We start from the raw sequence: 21,668 nt of genomic DNA, 5'->3' as shown, positions 1-21,668 counted from the left end.
AGTATTTTTAAACATGCATTTCTTTTTTATTTTATATGTATGGGTGTTGTGCCCACATTTATGTCTCTGCAATACATGGTGCTTTGGAGGCGAGCAAATGCCATGGATCCACTGAAACATGAATTACAGACAGTTGTGAGCCACCAAGTGGGTGCTTGGAATTGAAACTGAGTCCTCTGGAAAAGTAGCCAGTGTTTTTTATCACTGAAACATCTCTCCAGCCCTCTCCCCTTCCCCCCCAAAGCTAATACCTAATGCAAACATGAAACAAAAAAATCAAAGCTAACAACCAACAGAGAATTTGGCTAATAGAAATGGGGAATGCCTTTGTCTTAGAGTTTCTATTGCTGTGAAGACACACCACAACCATGGCAACTCTTATAAAGGAAAGCATTATTTGGGAAGCTTACAGTTTCGCAGATTTAAGCCATTGTCATCATGGCATGGTGGCATGCAGGTAGACATGGCGCTGGAGAAGGAGCTACATCTGGATCCTGCAAGCAACAGGAAGTGAACTGTCTCACTGGGTGTGGCTTGAACATATATGAGACTTCAAAGTCCTCCTCCACAGTGACACACTTCTTCCAAAAAGGCCACACCTACTCCAACAAAGCCACACCTTCTAATAGTGGCACTCCTTTTGGGGGCCATTTTCTTTCAAACCACCACAGTCATCATAATGCAAATTCTAATGGATATTGGATCTGTGAAAAAAGTTCAATACTTACAATGAATGAAAGTAAAATATTTGCTGAGGTCTTTGATCCATTTGAACTTAAGTTTTGTGTATGACGATAGATATGGATCTATCTGCAGTCTTCTACATGTCCTCATCCAGTTATGGCAGCACCATTTGTTGAAAATGATTTTTTCCCATTGTATAACTTTAGCTTCTTTGCTTCTTTGTCAAAAATCAGGTGTTGGTTGTGTGGGTTAATATCAGGGTCTTCAATTTGATTCCATTGGTCTATCTGTTTGTTTTTGTGCCAATACCAAGCTGTTTTCATTACTATAGCTCTATAGTAGAGCTTGAAGTCAGCGATGGTGATGCCTCCAGAAGTTCCTTTATTGTACAGGATTGTTTTAGCTATCCAGGATTCTTTGTTTTTCCATATAAAGTTGTGTGTTGACCTTTCAAGGTCTTTGAACAATTGTGCTGGGATTTTGATGGGGATTGCATTGAATCTGTAGATTGCTTTTGGTAAGATTTCCATTTTTACTATGTTGATCCTACCTATCCAAGAGCATGGGAGATCTTTCCATTTTATGGTATCTTCTTTAGTTTCTTTTTTTAATGACTCAAAGTTCTTGTCATACAGGCCTTTCACCTGTTTGGTTAGAGTTACCCCAAGATATTTTATGCTGTTTGTGGCTATTCTAAAGAGTGATATTTCTCTGATTTCTTTCTCAGTCCCTTTATTGTCTATATATAGTAGGGCTACTGATTTTTTTTTAGTTAAACTTGTATCTTGCCACTGTGCTGAAGGTGTTTATCAGCTATAGGAGTTCCCTGGTAGAATTCTTCAGGTCACTTATGTAAACTATCATATCATCTGCAAATAGTGAAAGCAAAGACCTCAACATAAATCCAGCCACACTGAACCTCTTAGAAGAGAAAGTAGAAGGTACCCTTGAACTAATTGGCACAGGAGACCACTTCCTGAACATAACACCAGTGGCACAAACACTGAGATTGACAATTAATAAATGGGACCTCCTGAAACTAAGAAGCTTCTGTAAGGCAAAGGGCACAGCCAAAAAGACAAAATGGCAGCCCACAGAATGGGAAAAGATATTCACCAACCCCACATCTGACAGAGGACTGATTTCAAAAATGCACAAAGAACTCAAAAAGCCAATCACCAAAACATCAAATAATTAAATTTAAAAGTGGGGCACAGGCCCGGCGGTGGTGGCACATGCCTTTAATCCCACCACTTGGGAGGCAGAGGCAGGCAGATCTCAGTGAGTTCTTTGAGACCAGCCTGGTCTATAAGAGCTAGTTCCAGGACAGCCTCCAAAGTCACAGGGAAACCCTGTCTCGAAAAACACACACACAAAAAAAGTGGGGTACAGAACTAAACAGAGAATTCTCAATAGTGGAATCTAAAATGACTGAAAGACACATAAGAAAGTGTTCAACATCCTTAGCTATCAGAGAAATGCAAATCAAAACAACTCTGAGGTACCATCTTACATCTGTCAGAATGGCTAAAATTAAAAACACCAATGGTAATTTGTGCTGGAGAGGATTGGAGAAAGGGGAACACTCCTCCACTGCTGGTGGGAATGCAAACTTGTACAGCCACTTTGGAAATCAGTATGGAGGTTTCTCCAGAAAATGGGAATCAGTCTACCTCAAGATCCAGCAATTCCACTCTTAGGTATATACCTAAAAGAAGCACATTCATACAACAAGGACATCTGTTCAACCATGTTCATAGCAGCATTGTTTGTAATAGCCAGAAAATGGAAGCAGCCTAGATGCCTCTCAACTGAAGAATGGATAGAGAAAATGTGGTACATTTACACAGTGGAGTACTACTCAGCGGTGGGGGTGGGCACAATGGAATCTTGAAATCCTCGGGCAAATGGATGGAACTAGAAGAAACCATCCTAAGTGAGGTAACCCAGACACAGAAAGACAAATATGGTATGTACTCACTCACATATGGATATTAGACATAGAGTAAAGGATTACCAGCCTATAATCCACACCTCCAAAGAAGCAAGGAAACAAGCAAGCAAGGTATCATAGACATACATGGTCCCTCTCTCCCAAGTAGGGGAAAGGGACAAGATCTCCTGAACAAATTAGGAGCATGGGATGGGAGGAAGGTAGGAGAAAGAGAAGGGGAGGAGTGGGGAGAACATGAGGGATCAGGAAGATTGAGTGGGGAGAGGAATAGAGGAGAGCAAGAAAAAAGACACATCAATAGAGGGAGCCACTATAGGTTTAAAGAGAAATCTGGCACTAGGAAATTGTACTGAGATCCACAAGGTTGACCCCAATTAGGAATCTAAGCAATAGCAAAGAGGCTACCTTAAATGCCCTCCCCCTATAATGCGATTGATGACTACCTCAATTGCCATCCTAGAGCCTTCATCCAGCAGCTGATGGAAGCAGAAGCAGAAGCAGAAGCAGAAGCAGAAGCAGAGATCCACAGCTTAACACTAAGACGAAGTCCTGGAATCCAGCTGTAGAGAGGAAGGAGTGATAAACAAAAGGGTCAAAACCATGCTGAGAAATCCCACAGAAATACCTGACCTGAGCAAGTAGGAACTCATGGACCCCAGTCTGAGAACTAGGGAACCAACAGAGGACCAAACCAGTCTCCCTGAACGTGGGTGTCAGCTAGAAGGTCTGGGTAGTCTATGGAGCCCCTGGCAGTGGAGTGCACAAATGGACTTCGGGAGCCCATTCTCCATGGAGGGATACTCTCTTAGCCTAGATACATGGGGGAGGGCCTAGGCCCTGCCCCAAATGACTTGACAGATTTTTGATGATTCCCTCATTGAAGGCCTCACCGTCCCTGGGGATGGATGGGGGATAGGACTGGGGGGCTCCATGGGGGGCATGGAAGGATGGGAGGGAGAGGGAACTGGGATTGTTATGTAAAATAAGATTGTTTCTAATTCGAATAAAATGTATTGTAAAAGTAAAATATTTGCTATCAGGCTGGCAAGAACCCAACTATCCAAACTTCTTTAGAAGTAATGACAAAATCTAGAGAAATTGTATTGATATTCTTGAGTCAGCAATTTCACTTGTCAGTATCTACTGCTAATTGGAAATAAATAAATAAACCAGAATGCAATGTGCAAGAAGAAACAATATATCCTATTACCAATTGTGCGTGTGCTTGCATGTATGTGTAAAGAATGTGTCCATTTGGTAACAAAGGTTTAGCTTGTCCACAAAACAAATGCAAACAAGGTGGTTTAAGTAGTTGTCTTTTGGAAGAGGGCCTGAGTGGAAAAGGAAGGAGACTTTGCTTCCTCTTTGTGCCCTTTGAAGCTGTCCCTTCTGAAGATGCCATTTATTAAAAAAGAAAGAAAGAAAGAAAAAGGAGTCATGAAATAAGCGACATCCAGGGTTTATGTCCCACTAAATAGTTCTAATATATTAATACATCCAAATAGTCTCATCAAATACAAGTAAGTCATGAAACATCATGATTCAGAAATAATAACCAACAGTTATTAAAATACTTCACATTCTGTATTATCCAGAGAAACTTCCACTATTAAGCTGTCAGAGATCTGTAACAATGAAGTCTTAGTAGTAATCATTTTGAAAATATGTAGTTCTGTAATCATTGGTCTTAAGATATAATAAATATTATACTATCTCCACCTACAGTCCCGCTTCTCTACCAACTGAGCCATCAAATGAAGTTTATAGTATATATTTTTAAAAGTAAGTAAAATGAACAATTATGACTGCTGTTTCTCTTTAATATGCATAAGCATATTTATACATACCTCAAGAGCCCTGTTTATGATTGCCCTCTGCTACTGGAAAAGAGTGACTTTTCAGCCACTGGTAGACTGTGTTTTCATACTTCTTTGGTCCTTTTGGCCACTATTGATGCCACCTAACATGGCATAACGTTTGAATAACTTTGTGCTATGCTTTGTTTCCACATCATAACTGTTCTCTATTGTTTTGGTGGACACCTCAGGGTAGTTTATAATAGAATTAAGCTTCTGGTCCACAGAATAAGTAATTTCTGGAGATTCTGTAGCAGTATTTGTTACTTGAAGCAGAGACAAGGAAAGATGAAGACGTTGAGGTCCCACCGAAGCACCATCACTGTGTGCTTCCACTGCTGGTTCCCAACATGTGGGGAGAAGCGTTTGCATTGAATCCATGCAATTCACACAGAATCCAAGGCAGACACAAAGGTATTAGAATCATTTGTAGATGGTTCTAATGACAGCGGCAACAAAAGGGATCCGCTCCTGGCCTGAGCCAGAGGATTCCCAGTAAGAATAGGAAACAAACACGGTAGGGTAAATATCCCCCAAAGAAACCATATTTGGTATTTGGAAGTTGCCCTTACTTCCTGGTCCCATCATCAAAAGTGGAACATGGCCACAAGCTTCATATGTATTCATTTTCTAAAACTTCCAGGTGTTCCTTGGCTATCTCCGTACACATAGCAATAGTTTTCCTGAAGAAGAAAAGTTGTGAAGAGCCAAAAGGATCTCAGCTACTCTGGCATCTTTCTCAGCATGCACAGCGTCAAAAACTCTAATGTTCTTAATTTCCTTTCCGGTAAACTTCCCAGTGAAGCTTTTTGTCTAGGAAGAATAATAATCCACAGGGTGCATTTCTGACAAAAGCAACCACTTTGGGATTTTAATGACACCACAAGCTACTTTTTCAAGCCAAGAAAGAGGTTATGTGAAATGTTGAAAAGCCAAAGTTTTCTCCTGAAGATGGTGAAGGGTAAGGTGTGGTAAATTCAACCCCATGTAAAGGACAAATGGTTTAATGTAGTTAATTGCATCCTGTCTTAGACAATCGACCACTTTGTAAGTATTCTGCCAGTTCCCGTCCATCACTCCCTTTTATTTTTTATGTTGTTTTTTTCTTTAGTTTCTTTTTTATTTTAAAAACAGTCCCATTTTACATACCAGATCCCTCTCCCTCCGGTCCTCCCATCCTCCCACCAACCCCCATCCACTCCTCAGAGAGGGTGAGGCCTCCCATGGGGAATCATCAAAGTCTATCACATCATTTGGTGCAGGACCGAGCACGCCCCCCCACCCTGAACCCCCCACCCCCGTGGATCTAGGCTGAGAGAGTAACCCTCCATAGGGAATGGGCTCCCATAGCCCATTCATGCACTAGGGATGAATACTGGTTCTACTGCCATAGACTTATTGGAGATAAGATTAACCATATGCCTGCCTTCTGGTTGGAGTAAGACTGCAAAGCCTTTTGTCCATGCTTCCCACACAATCACTGATGGAGTGATTGCCTAAAGGATAGTCTAGTTTCCCAAATGTGCTTGTCTGATACTCATGCTTCTCTGTGCCATCCATCCATGACGTATAATTTGGATGATGACTCTGAAGAGCCCGTTCCATGCTGCTGCATGTGACGGACACAAGACAGGAGTTTGCTAGGCATTCAGAAAGGAGGCGCTGTGCATTTTCATGAAGTTGATGAAGGCCAGTTTTACTACTTGACTCCCTGGTTGGAATGTGAACATTCCACCAAAGAGGTCACTGGCAACCAGCACCACATTAGGTTTCTTGCCAACTGCCACCCTCTGCTCTTGTGCCCTTGAGCCATTGTCCCACAGCAACAGCATAGAAGAGAGGGGTCCACAGGCAGCCATTGGGCCTGCTTCTTCTGGACTGCTGTTTGGGGCTGAGGAGGGCTAGGAACCTGAACTTTCAATTTGCTTTCCATATACTAGAGTGGGGTTGAACTTTTCTTATCACAAAATGTGTCTTTTATGTTGCAGTATTTTTTTTTCTTAAAACTACCTTGCTCTGCTTTCTTTATTTGAAATATTTTATTTATTCTTTCCTAATTTTTGACATGTATATAATGCACCCTGCTCACAAACATCCTTCCTCCACCCTTTTATCCCACCCCCACCCCTCTTGGGCCCCTTCTTCTTCCCAGCATGTCCCTTTCCTATTCCCATGTTTGCCCAGCTTTCTTGTGTTTGCTTTTGGATATCTTCCCCTTTCTTTTACTTTCAATATATCTTATATTTTTGAATCTAAAAATATGTTTTTAAAGTAACATATATTGGATGTGTCTTTTAATCTATTCTTGAAACCTCTGCCCGTTAGACAACTTATTTAATACCATCTATGTCATCGTTTTGGAGATAAGCCTGAGGTCCAAGCTGTCCTACTTTAGCCTCCCAAGTGCTGGGATTCCAGGCATGTGCTACCACACCCAGCTTCAATATCATTACTGGTATAGTTGGATTTATGCCCATCTGCTTCTTGTTTTCTATATGTGTCGTGTCTGTTTCCCTTGTTCCTGTATTATTCCTTTACTGATATTTTTATATTAGGTAGATTTTTAAATGCAACATTTTAATTTTTAAAATGTATTTATACTTTTATTTCCTTAGTGTTGCTATAGTCTTAGCATATTCATCCTATCAACTTTCAGGTATATACTAAATTGTTTACAGGGAGATATAGATGATATTCCTATATTGAACAATATCTCCTATGACTGTGGATAAAAATGTTATACTAATGAATATCTATCTTTTTGGACAATATGAAGAGGTTACATACTGTATTGTTTCAGTTATATAACACTGTAGAAAAGGTAAAACTAGATACTATAAAAATGTCAGTGGATCTGGGAGACCATGGTGCATGCCTTTAATCCTAGCACTCGGGAGGCAAAAATAGGTGGATCTCTCTGAGTTTGAGGCCAGCCTGGTCTACAGAGTGAGTTCTAGGACAGCCAGGGTTACACAGAGAAACCCTGTCTTGAAAAAAAAAGTCAGTGTTTGCCAAGTGTTAGTAAAAAGAATGAATGAACCATAGAATACAGAGGATTTGGAGAACTGTGAAACTATTGTGAATGATGCTGAAATAATGGACATAGGTCATTATGCACTTGCCATGCAGAGTAAATCCTAATGTAAACTATGGATTTGGGTGATAACTCTGTGGACTCATCAGTTGGATGAAGTGTACTGCCCTGATGGAGGATATTGGTAGTGGGGGGAGAGATGGAAGGAAGCAGGGAACGTTTAAGAGTCATCTTTATGCTCCATTTTGCTGTGACCTAAAACTGCTCTAAATAAAGCCAGTTAAAATGTATTGTTATCAAGACTGGAGGTGCAACTCAGTAGCAGAACTTTGGCATATGTGTGTGAGCCTGATTTCCATCCCCAGCACTGTAAAAAAAAAATTGTTATGTATGTCTCCTTCACATTTTTAAATGGAAAAATGCCTGAGAATTTATTGTAGTTATAGTGTTCTAAGGTTCTTTTATTTTTATTTTTTGAGACAGGGTCTCCATTTGTAGCCCTGGCTGCCTGGAACTTGCTATTTACACCAGGTTGGCCTTGAACTCATAGAGCTCTGCCTGTCTTTACCTTCCAAAGGCTGAAAGATTAAAGGACTGTGCCATGCCTGGCCAGGTTCTTTTATTTTTGGTAGATGTTGGTAGTTAAATTTGGACCTAGCTGTGTATACTGAGATGTCTCCGTCGAAATTCAATGTATTTTCCAAGTCTCTGTCTTTCTCCATTATACTATCCTTATCTGGAATCAAGTTAGGAAGTATTGACTTCCCAAATGCTCTTAGTTCCAATCCCAATAAATTGAATAATAAGATTAGGTAAGCTGGCTAATTTTTACAGTTGTCATAGCTTTCTTCCTTTTCTCTACCTGTAAAGGTCCCTTTGCCACCCTATTTGAAGGCTCCTTCAGATCCCGATCTTGCTGAAGAGTCAACTTCTTCTTTTGACCCCAAAGTTACAATAGTTGGAAGGTCACTGGCCCTCTCCCACCCCTTGCTAGAAGTCAATCGGCACCTGCCTCCTACTCATCTCCCAGGATGAAGGGTGGAAGAAGTTTTGACATCACACTTGGAACGTTTCCTGACTCAGGATCAAAGGGATTAGACCAAGAAAGAAGACAGGCTAATGATTAAAGCGAGAGTTTGGGATACTGTTTCTTTGCTACTATTCCTAGCAGTACTGTACTAGCATGTGATTGGCCCAATTTAACACTTGACTTTCTATCTGTGAAAACAGGGAAACCAATCTGTCTGGGCTCACAAATTACTTGGGGGAAAGTGTTTCTGTTGATACCATAAGGAGGGACTGAGCAAAGAAGTCTGGGAATTTTTATAAATAAAATGCCCACGATTCTGCTTGTAAACACCATGCCATTCCACAGCATCATTCCTTTTTTTAGCCAGATTGTTTTTTTTAGGGACCGGTTGTCTTTTATCATTGAGTAGATACAGGCTTGCCTGGGAATGGGAGGAGCAGGGGTTAGAAAGGATTTATAAGGTATACTTCTTGCCTTCAACGTTCTTAAACTCTTCCTGGAGAGAGAAAATTCTCTGGGGTGAAATGATGGTAACAAGCTGGTGACTATCCTAGCCATCCATAGTGTGTGGTCCTTTCTATCAGGAGCCAGGCTGAGTTTTTATGAGAGGAGGTTATGTGTGGCTGATAAACTGTGAAACATGAACATACTAGCCTGACATGGTAGCATGTGCCTGTAAAGCACATGAAAGGCTGAGGAAAAGGATTATGAGTTCAAGACCAGCCTGGGCGACATAAAATCTATCTTTAAAAAAAAATGACGGCACTGTATATGTTCCTTAAGAATAAAAGTTGGCCAGACATTGGTGGTGCCCATCTTTAATCCCAGCACTCGGGAGGCAGAGGCAGGCGGATCTCTGTGAGTTCAAGGCCAGCCTAGTCTACAAAGTGAGTGCCAGGATAGGCTCCAAAGCTACACAGAGAAACCCTGTCTCAAAAAAACCCAAAAAAGAATAAAAGCAAAATATAAGTTGTTGTTTTCTCTGCCTGCTAAGCCAGGCGTGAAACACAGGCCTGAAATCCTAGCACTTGGAAGGTTAAGGCAGTGCAGGAGAATTTACACATTTGAGGCCAGCCTGAGCTACATGGTGAGATCCTGTCAAGGGAAGTAATGAAGGAAGGGAGAAAGAAAGAAAGAAAAAGAAAAAGAGAAAGAATGGCTCTTCTAAAGCCTACTTGGATCTCTTCTTAAACACGTTAGCAGATTCCAGAAGCCTTATTTCCTTGACCTTCATTTCTATCAGCAGTGTCGCTGCCTGTGTTAAGAAGAAATAGGACTCCGCTCCTTGGACAGTGTGCTACATCTCAGCCGCTCTACAAGTTTAGACTGACCTTTCATCCAGTTAAGGCCCAGGAGTGGTTTGCCTCCATCAAGGAAAAGTGGTGAGAGATGTGGCCCTATATGGCCAGTACCTTCTGCTTGGTGAGGCAGCACACATCTAATTAGGAAAAGAAGAGCACTCCTCTACTCCAAATGTTCTGCTTTCCTGGCGAATGGTAATTTCATGTGACTTATTTATTTGCCCTCCAAACTGAAGAGCAAATACCATGGGAGTGGTGATCATGTCTTTTTCATTCTCTTCATCCAGTACCACTCTCTGACATAGCGTGTTATAGTAACCATTTAGTTTATGGATGGACGGGTTCATTACTTAACAGCTTAATTAAACTGAACTTACAGCCCGAGAGGGTGTAGATGAAAAGTAGCAAATGAGTGAAGAAAGACGGTGAATAATAAACTGAGGTCTTTGTTGGGAGGCAGAGAATGACTACAAGAACAGAATGGGAAATATGAACTAATACAACCTTGTAGTCAATTGTAGTGAGAAAGTGAGGGCAGGAATAAAAACAATTGGTGAGCATCCTCCGAGTGCCTGGTACTTTACCTTGTATGAATTCATCTTCTTAATTCCAGAGATGACTACTATTATGATACTCGCTTGAGAGACGAAGAAGAATTGAGACTCAAGAGATTAACTAACTTGTTCATGATGAGTCTCGTGTGAAACTTCTTCCACTGGTTTTGTGTTTCTGAACTTCCTCTGAGAAGGCATACTGGTTGACATTGTTCCAGTCCACCTTGTCAGGTCTATGTGAATAACTTTAGACAATAAGCTTCTTTATCTCTGGAACAAGCCAAAGTTACTGGCCCTCCCGAAAGATTTCCATATATTAAGCTCAGTGCTATTTTTTTTAACACAACATCCACTGTGTTCAAGCCCGGCTATTGTGGCACACGACTTTAACCCTAGCCCTCAGGAGGCAGAGGCAGACAGATCTTTGAGTTCCAGGACAGCTATGGCTACACAGATAAATCCTGTTTCAAAAAACAAAACAACTAACAACAAGTACAAAAAAAAAGTCAATGTCCTGTCCCAGAACTTAGGGGGAAGAGATATTAATCTAAGAAAATGATTATATTCTGGCCAGTGCTGTGCTGTGAGAAAGAGTCTCTTATCTCTCAGGATATTAAGTCAGGAGTTTCATGTCTTTTGCCAGCATCTAGGAAATGTGATAAATTACCTTTGTTACTTTGCAAGTCTTTAAAAAAATCTCAATGTCTTCCCAGCTCTTCTTGGCCCCAGGTGAAATATAGAACAATTGCACCCGGAGCTCTTTAGCTCCGGGATTGACACACTTTTCCCAGGGTGGTGTTGCTTCTGGAGTTATCTGTGTTGCATTGCATGACATTCTACCCTGAGCTTTTCCTATGAGCCACTAGACCTGATCTGTTTTCAAGTTTGGGGAATGGGTGACCCATTGAGAGCAAAGAGAGCAAGTTTAAAGTATCTGATTAGCTCTCCTCCAGTATTTCTAGGTTAGTGTGAATACTTTTCCTGTTTTCTTAATCATGCTCCTTCCTTGGACTATGGATCTCTCAAGAGTCAGGATTTTAACAGGTAAAGTTACATGAATGGAAAGAATCCCCAGAGGATTCAACTGGAACACCTTAAACCATAAAGAAACAGATAGTTTTAGCTGTTTGAGGAATGCTGGCTCAACCTACACTGAAAACAGTAGGCTTTGTTCATCTGTTCTGAGTCACCTGAGTGGTAGGAACCCAAGATTCCATGTCCCCACTGATTTCTAGCCCTTAAATCAGTCGGGTAAAGTAATTTCGGTAGCTATTTCTAACCTCAGGTGTCCCAAGCATTCCTATTGTTCATTTAGGTCTTTTCCTCTCATTGTTTCCAAACTCTTTTTATGTCCAGTGACGCTGAGGTGGCAGACAATCCATTCTCTTTGTTCACTAGAGCTGCAGAAGCAGCTGCCATCCTCGGGCTGGAAAGAGAGGAAACAGGAGGCCATGGAGAAATGAGGCCATTTTCATTTGTCATGTTCCCAAAGGACTGTTTCACCAGAAGGCCTGATGATTTGTTTAGGATTTTCATCAAAATGATTGCATGCCACCCTCACAACAGCCCTCTGAGGACACTGAGGCCTGAAGAGATTAAGTGACTGGGCCAACATTACTCTGCAATCACAGCAGCCCTGTGCTAGGATTCCTTTCCCTAACCTGGGTTTTGGCAAGTTCAGAGGGGAGTTCTAAGGAGGTAGAGGGGGATAAGAGCCTCAGGACAAAGACTCTTTGATTCTGACAGATCCTGGCCATGCTGTCCAGAAGACAGAAAGTCAGGGGCAAAGAGCAAGACAAATCAGTTCTATGCTGTGCCATGCTTCCTTCCAGAAAGAGCATTTGGGTTGTTTGAGCACTGGTGTACTGCAAAGATGTGGGGATTAGAGAAGTTCCTCTGGCCTTCCCTATTTTCTCCCTTAGCTCCTCCAGCAGCTACTGCCACCGCATACAAAGAGGACGATTGGGTCATTGGAGGAATAGATTCTCTATTCTGGGCTCTAGAGGTTGAAGTCAGAGATGGTGGGAAAAACTAAGTTCAGAAAGGGAATAAGGTTTCCTCCACTTTAAACCAAGCATGAAAGGTAGGTCCTTGGGTTACAAGCATCTACACCAGTTGTTCTCAACCTTCCTAATTCTGTAAGCCTTTAAAACACTTCCTCATATTGTGGTGACCCCCCCAACCATGAAATTATTTCGTTGCTTCTTTATAACTGTGATTTTGCTACTGTTATGAATCATAATGTAAATATCTGATATGTAGGATGTCTGGTATGCGACCCCAGTGAAAGGGTCATTTGACCTCCAAAAGGGTCATAACCCATAGTTTGAGAACCGCTGATCTTCACGGTAAGGAGGGTGTTGAGCCATCCAGGCTCCTTTTCTTTTTTTTGGGGGGGAAGGAAAGAGTATTTTTGGCTTACATATCCTAAGTCACAGTCCATTGAGGGAAGCCAGTACAAGAACTCAAACTGTGTAGAAACCTGGAGACAGGAGCTGATAGACCACAAAGGAGTACTGCTGTGCTGTCTACTGGCTTTCTGCCTGGGACTTTCTCAGCCTGATTGTTTTTTCTTAGGGTTCTCCTTGTTGACTAGTTTCTCCTGCCAGGATTTTTTCCAACTTTTTTTATTTGAATTAGGAACAAGATTGTTTTACATGAGAATCCCAGTTCCCTTCTCCCTCCCGTCTTCCCCTACTGCCACCCCCCAACTAAAACCCTGCCTATCACATATCCTTTCTGCTCCCCCTGGATGGTGAGGCCTTCCATAGGGTGTCATCAGAGTCTATTGTATCCTTTGGGATAGGGCCTAGGCCCACCCCTGTGTGTCTTGGCTCAGGGAGTATTCCTCTATATGGAATGGGCTCCCAAAGTCCACACCTATGCTAGGGATAAGTACTGATCTACTACAGGAGGTCCCATAGATTTCTGAGGTGTCCTCACAGAAACCCACGTTCCTGGGGTCTGGATCAGTCCCATGCTGGTATCCCAGCTATCAGTCTAGGGAGCAAGAGTTCCCCGATATTCAGGCCAGGCTCCTTTTCTTGACTTGTGTGTTCACTTGAAGATGCAAGAGAAAAGAAAATAGTTCATTTCTGGCCTGGCAAATCCTCTGGTGGGTAGCAGCATGACATGGAAATACCCTTTTATCTGAGAAATTGGAATTCTGTAAGGGAATTCAGCTCAGTGGTAGAGTGCTTACCTAGCAAGCACAAGTCCCTGGGTTTGGTTCCCAATACACACACACAGACACACAGACACACAGACACACAGACACACACACACACACACACACACACACACAGAGAGAGAGAGAGAGAGAGAGAGAGAGAGAGAGAGAGAGAGAGAGAGAGAGAGAGAGAACAGAAAGAACAAAAACAAAAGGGAACCATGAATTCTTTAAGAACTGGTAACTTCATCAAGGGTACATTAATTTAATACCCTCATCGGGAAACCAGCAGAGATCCCAAACTATCTCTAGGCAGCATTATGCTGTTTTTCACATATGTGGGTGTCAGGCAACTGAGATACATTTCCAGCCCCTCTTTTTTCCACATGTACTATCCCTGCTCCCCTTTTTCTATTCTCACTCCTGACTGGAAAAACTCACAATAGATAGAAATAATTCCACAGGGTGTTACTCTGATTCTCTCAGCTTACTATCTGTCCAATTGGGTTGGGTCTTCTGTGCATCTTTATCTGTTAACAAATTGTGTGGTCATTTCTGACACAGTCAAAAATCTATGGCCAAATGTATATGTGTGTATATTTCCAATATGTGTCTGTAACAGAAATCATATATGCAAATGTTAACAATTCATAGACAAAGGGCATGCTGGTGTTTATTACATTTGCTTTCGCCTTTCGTTGTTGTTGTTTTGTTGTTGTTTTCCCAAGACAGGTTTTCTCTGTATAATATCCCTGGCTGTCCTGGAACTCACTCTTCATTTGAGTTATTACCTATCTCTAGAAAGTTTTTTCTCCCCATTTTATTCTCAGTGGAAAAAAGCTTGTTCCACCCCTAGAGGCTAAGATAAGATATACCTGCATTTATGAAGCATTTCTTGATTTCATGTCTCCTTAATTCCAATATTCTTCAGTTAAGAGAGATGAAGGATACTAGGGGTATATAAAGTGGGATATAGGTACCTACTGAGATATGAGAAGGTGCATATTAAATGAAGGAGAAGTTAATATTTAGTCCCAAATTTTTGCTTGGAAAAATGTTACAAACTGAAAATAACTTTGATAAAAACCAACATACCCTTTATGTGTAAATTGATAACATCTGATATTTGCATGTATGCATTCTCTTATTAACATATATAGGCAATACACACATGCATGTATTTGGCTGCAGTGTTAGAAATGAAATTGCAATGATACCACTTCACAATTAAATATTCCTAATATCGTCAGAGAATAAGAGGATCCTCTCCTTCTCTTGCATAGTCATATAGCATTGTCATATCCAAATGGGATAACTATTTTAATAGAATAGAATAACATTGAATCCATCAATGTTCTAAAATTGCCCCCAAACATCCTAGTGGTTTGTATCGACAGGATTAAATCAACAATTACGGCTTTCATTTTTGTCTTTTTAAGTCTTCTTTAATTTAGGTTCTGGAAGACTATTTCTGTTTTTTGCCTTTTATTAATACTGATAATTTTGGAGAATGCAGAAAAAGTGTCTCATGAATCATCTGCATTTTTCGGTTGTTTTTCTCATGATGACATTTGGATGAAATATTTGGGGCAAGTATCCCACAGAATTACTATTTCATATCCCACTTCTGCTGGTTAGTTTGATGTTAACTTAACACAGGCTAGAGTCATCTAAAAGGAGGGAGGTTCAACTGATAAAATGCCTCCGTAAGATTGGCTGTAAGACATTGTTTTTAATTGATGATTGATGAGGGAGGGCACAGCCAGTTGTGGGTGGTTCCGTCCCTGAGCTGGTGGTCCTGGGACCTATAAAAAAGCAGGCTGAACAAGCCAGGGGTAGCAAGCCAGTAAGCAGTACTCTTCTCTCCATGGCCTCTGCATCAGCTCCTGCCTTCAGATTCCTGTCCTGTTTGAGTTCCTGTCCTGGTTTCCTTCAGTAATGAATACTGATGTGGAAGCATAAGCCAAATAAACCCTTTCCTCCCCAACTTGCTTTTGGTTGTGGTGTTTCATCACACAGCAATAGTAACCCTAACTAGGACACAGCTACATCAGTTAGAGGCTCATTGTCATTAACAACAACCCTGTTAGCTGTGGGAAATTCGATCATGTGGCTAAGATGTATGTTTTCTGAAATTCTTCGTTGTAGTGGTGCATTTTCTTTGAAAATTATAAGTAATCTTGGGAGTAATATTTAGAGACTGAAATGACTACCAGGTTTGCCCTGAAAAAACTTCACCAGTAGTTTTAGAATCTGTAGATTCAATTGCTATATTGGTAAAAAAAAACAGAAAAGAGCCCTAAGAAGTCACATGCTCTTTGAGGCACTTACCAACAGCAGCCACATAAGATGTGATATTATGGCATCCACTGGAAGTTCCAGCACTTAAAAGGCAGAGGCAGGCAGATCTCTATGAGTTTGTAGCCAGCCTGGTCCATGAAGAGCTTGCCAGGCCAGCCAGAGCTACATAATAAGATCTGTCCCAAATAAAAGATAGAATGTGAACCAAGCCAGGCGCTTCGTTTAAGTTAAATTATTTATCCTTATATCAATCTAATGCTTGCACACCTAGGAAAACTGAGGGTCAGGAAGGTGAAGTTCACAGAGTTGTTATGAGCAGAAATGAGGCTGGGGTGGCACAGTGAGTAACAGTGTTTGCCTTGCAAGCATGAGAACCTAAGTTCAAATCCCCAGCACCCACTTGAAAATCTGGGCATGGCCGTTCGTGCCTGTAACTCCAGCTTTGAGGAGTAAAGACAGGTGGATCCCATGAGCTCACTGGCCGGACAGCCTAGCCAAAATGGCAAACCTCCAACTCAGTGAGAAATGCTGCCTCAAGGCAAATAGGTGGACAGCATCTTGGGTAAATACAACACCCCCTCTCTCCCTCCTGCTCCCTCCTCCCCCCCCTCTCTTGGACACACATGCACGCGCGCGCGAGCACACACACACACACACACACACACACACACACACACACACACCACAGGGAGGGGAAGAGAGAGAACAGATGGGGGGAAGGAGTAAGAGAGAGATGGAAGAAACTGTTCATGCATAGTGGCACTTGCCAAAATAATCTTAGCACTCAAGAGACAGAGGCAGGGAGATCATGCAGGCTACCCTCAGCTATCTAGCAAGCCAGCCCCACTCCAAAAGGTTTGAAAATCTAGCTTAGAGGTAGAGCACTTTATAGCATACATAATGCCCTGGATTTGATGCCCAGCACTGCAAAAATAAAAGTGAATAGTAGATTGAAACCCAGTTTTAATTCTAGAATCTATACAGTACAGTATACTCATTAATAAATAATTGCACCTGACTTGAGTAAACTCTTCGCAATTTCTTTTAAAGAGTTCCAGATTCTCAGCATTCCTGAGAGTGAAGGAGCAGGGCCACTGAAGTTTCAAGGGGGGGCTTGGCAGATGAGGCCATTGAGACATCAATTGGCATTCCTATGGTCTTACAGCAAATGAATAACTGAACACCGATGCTGATGCGGAGACCTTTAGATCCTGCTTGTGTGTTTGACTTTGATTTAAGAGGCTGCTGAGAGCCCCTGTGATTTCTGACTGCTGCTTGCTGAATCTAGAGTGAGTTCATATTGGATGAATGTCACTGCCCTCGGTGTGATGAAATGCAGCTGCTTGATCATAAACAGGTTTGTAGGATTTCATGGGAAAGCCCAATATTATCTAACCACCCCTTCTATGTTTGGCATGTTTGATTGGCTTTCCTTAGGCTCACAACTCTCTCTCTCCTGCCTGTTGCAGGGAAAATTTTCCTCTTAAGAGATAGCCACTTCAAGGAGATCTCTCACACTCACCCCCACACTCTCCATCCTCTGCAGACAGGAAAGAAGCCTTGTGTGCCAAATGACTGTAGCCTATGCTTTCCTTCTTAGCCTACCAATTTTTGCTTGGGAATGCAAAGAGAAAATGCTGCAGTGAAATACACACAACACATATACATACACACATGCATCCATATGTGCACACAAAGATACTAACATACATATACACCAACACACACATAAACACAAATACATACCAACTCACACACATATACACACAAGTAAGCACCAACACAAGCACATAAACACAAGAATGCACACAAACACACATCGACACCAACACATGCACATATACACACAAATGTATACAGACACACAAGCACACGTGCACACACAAATATACAGCAACACAGATACACACAGAAGCACACACAGAAACACGCACACACAAACACATACATCTACACCAACAATCCAAAGACTCTTTTCTGCCAAAATAGCCATTTGGAATGTGGGGCTTCATGGAACATTTAACTTGAAGCCACCCATTTCTTAGTGATAGAGGTGTCAGGAAAGCATGTCTGCACCTGTTGCAAAGTCTCACTTACTGCTGGACACAGACCCAGACACACACATATAGAATCTCATCCCAATTTTATCATATGTACTCACGAATAAAATGCGTGTGTGTGTGTATATTAAGTATCACCCAAGTTTAGCATATGTCCCAATCAAGCAGCCAGCATCAGACATAGACACAGCACATTTCAAGTACTAAGAGGTCATGCAGCAAAGCCCTGCTTCCTACTCCTCAGCCCCGGCAGTGAGTGCTTAGGACACCTATGTCCTACCACACCAAAGTTTGAGTGACAAAGCTCCAGTGACAAGTTGCTTACTAATCTGCAGAGGGAACCTAGATTTGTTTAACGAAAGTCTTCCAAAAATAAAATCGGTTACCCCTGCAGCCCTTTTGCCTTTACAGGCTAATGCCTTCCTTTGGAGTAGCTCAGAACAAGGGATGTGCTTTCCCACATAGAAACTTAAACTTCTGGTATTGGTTCCCAGCAGGGCCTCAGAAATGATTTCTTCCCTGTGTGTTCCTGAGGTTCATTTTCACAGTCAGTGCTGCCCTCCCTGTATTGCACCACTCCACCTTGCTCATCAGGCGAGCGAAAGTTGCTGGGAGGCTGGGCCACTATGGGTCCACTGCAGTGCCATCATTCTGCTTGCCAGAGGCCATTTGAGGCAGCAGGTAAGTAAGCAGTTACAGAGGCACATTGGGTTTCTGAGAGGTACCAGCCTGGCTAAGGCAGAAATAAGCTCTAACTTAATAACCTGCTCATCACACACAGTAAGAGACACCCTGACTTATTCAAAGACACCGTGGGTGGTGCAGAGGATGAATAAGCATGATTCACTGCCACTTTGGCACCCGGGGCACGACGAATAATAAAACCCAAAGAATTGTAGCCGCCTGAGTAGTAAATTAAGAGATCCAGGGCTCAGCTAGACTCTAGACATCAATGTTACCATGGCAATAAAGGGCCCCAGCGTTCAGCAGCTATTACAGAGCAGGCATCTAATAGGCTAGTCTATGTCACAGCCAAAACCCAAGGGGCTAGCAAAGAAGACAAATTAGCATATCCATTCATTATGGACCTCTGCACACTTCTTCTCTTAATTCCAATTAGTTGTTTGTTTGAACCAACATCTCTTGTCTGTATTATACTCATTAGTGCCTTTTAGCCAGTAGAAATAGGGTTGAATTTCCACAAGGACTTCACAATTTCCCAAGCCTTCATTTTTTCCCCTGGGGGTCTAGTCTTATGTACTCACAACCCATGGCCTTCAGTCCCTCGAAATGAAGGCGTTTCTTACTTTACAACTGTACTCGACAGATGGAAACTGCTTTGGAATGTGATGTGCTAAGGGATTTTCCTGGAACCCAGTGAAATAGGGATCTGGGACCGTAATCTGGACCATTTAGGTCAAGGAAACCCTCTGATCTTAGCCAGTGAGCCTGCTGGCTTTGCCTACTGGCCATTACTCAGAGGCTAGCTGTTCAGGAGGGGGGGGGGGACATTGGACACCAGGAACCAGGCTGACACCATCAAAGTCAGGCTGTAACTATTCCAGTCTGAAGTACTGCCCTTCAAGGTCTGGCCTGATGCCTGTTTATTCTGGAAACCCTCCCTTGATCATCAAAGTCCCAAGTGAAATCTCCATCTTCCATTCACCTCAAGAAAGACCCTTTGTTAGGAAGCATTTATGGGCAGCCTCAGACCACAATTTGCCTGATCACTTCCTTGCTCAAGTGACTTGTCCAGTGAGACCAGAGGTGACTAATGCTGAGGGACAGGGATCCTCCACAGTGCCTGGGTGACTCCAATACAAGCAACTCTTAAGCTCCACTACCTTACTCTCACCCTACTCCTCACCCCTGGTGTGCCAATCTAGCTACTCCCTGCATCGGGAAAGTTCCCAGCTGACCTTTGATGACTGACACACACTGCACACACACACACACACACACACACACACACACACACACACACACACACACAAACACCTATATGGAAACGGTCCTCGAGAACAGATGTGAGGAATTAGCCTATGCCACATGGTAATGTCAAAAATTCTCTAAAGTGCTCTATTAGGGACAGAACACCAGAACAGCCCAGAAGACTGTATCTGTTCCCAATTGTCACTTGTCAATGACCATAGAATTTTACCAGAGCAGACAAGCATCAAATCTTATGGGGGCAAAAAGCAGCTGTTAATACTTTGTCCGAGGAAGGGGCGTGAAGTTTGAAAGCCTTGGATAATTTGTCTTTGACTGTATAGTCATATTCAAGCTCTCTCTTTACTCCTCCTCCAAAGTCTTTGCAGCCACTGTTCTACTGAGCAGTGCTGGCTCTTTTTTTAATTGACAGAAATGGTTTCTTACTTATTTCTTTGTATGGGTGTTTTTGTCTACATGAATATCTGTACACTACATGCATACAATGCTATGAAGGCTGGAGAGGGTGTTTGATCCCCAGGGACTAGAGTTACAGGTACTTTTGAGTTACCACGTGGGTTCTGGGGCTTGCACCCGGGTCCTCTGAAAGAACAGCCAGTGTTCTTAACCACTGAGACATCTCTCCAACTCTGACAATGTCTCTATTAACTAGAGTTCAGCTTTTTTTTTTTTCGTTTTGACATCCTACAGGACCTGGCTTTCCTATGCACCAACCCAGCATTTGGCACTGTAGTCTGAACTGTAGTGGAAATACATTGCAAATAGACTGAGTATGTATTAAACTAATTGGGATAAAAGATTCTGGAGAATGCAATATTTGTGGCTTGAAGTCTTGTCAGGCCAAATTAAAATTATCATATTCTCTTTTGTTAAGATTTATTTGTGTGTGTGTGTGTGTGTGTGTGTGTGTGTGTATGTGTGTTGGTGCACAAGTGAGTGTGGGTGTCCATGGAGACCAGAAGAGGGCATCACTTTATCTAGAACTGGAGTGACAGGCAGTTGTGAGCCACCTGCCATGGACTGTGGAAACTGAACTCGGGTCCTCTGCAAGAGCAGAAAGTGCTCTTAGAGCTGAGCCATCCCTCCATCCTCTAGGAAGATAGGGCCAGTTAATGAATTCTGTATTTAGTTTTGAGGCTTCCATAGGCCTCAGATTTATCATATTCAACACCAGGGATAACACAAAGTACTGGAGTGGAGAGAGTATAAGAAATAGAACTAGACATGCATCCAGTGCAGATTAGTCCCTGAAAGGATCTTAATTTTAGTGAAATTCAAAGAGAGGAGTGGGTTTCTCTTTTTTTTGTAAGTGGCTTCTCTTTAAACACCTGGGGTCAGGGGTGTCTTGGAAGAGTTCTGATGAGTGACATTAAAATAAATGAAGTGTTTAAAGTTAACGGAAACTAAAGCCATTGTCTTTGAATAGCATAGACTTAGAATCATGATTAAATCTACCTCAGTGATTGCGCTCTTTGCCTTGGTTATTCCCAGAACCTTAGTTTCTGCAATATTCTCAGCCACCTGGGTGAAATGGAGGGAGGGAGTGGTTTGGAAGGAAGAACCACGAACTCCACCCAGACCCCAGAGTGGTGGAGCAAACGGACCCAAAGCGCTGTACGATGTTGTTAGCAGTTTCTACTCGTTTTCTTTTGCTGGATCCCATTTTGGCTTCAGGAGTTATATATGTCTGGGAAACTGACACTGCAAAGTTCTGCCTTGTTCCCTGCCCTGATGCTAAGGGATAAATATAGATCTCAACCACTACAGAAATTTGG

At 42.2% G+C, this 21,668-nt stretch overlaps 1 pseudogene; it reads right to left on the bottom strand.

The window, feature by feature from the left end:
• Nucleotides 1-4,486: 4,486 nt before the first annotated feature.
• Nucleotides 4,487-6,353, bottom strand: LOC100764286 (annotated as a pseudogene).
• Between the last annotated feature and the right edge of the window lie 15,315 nt (nt 6,354-21,668).

This window comes from Cricetulus griseus, chromosome X (assembly GCF_003668045.3).
Source record: "Cricetulus griseus strain 17A/GY chromosome X, alternate assembly CriGri-PICRH-1.0, whole genome shotgun sequence".
NCBI classification, from domain to species: Eukaryota; Metazoa; Chordata; class Mammalia; order Rodentia; family Cricetidae; genus Cricetulus; species Cricetulus griseus.
This window is presented reverse-complemented; position numbering and strand designations above follow the sequence as displayed.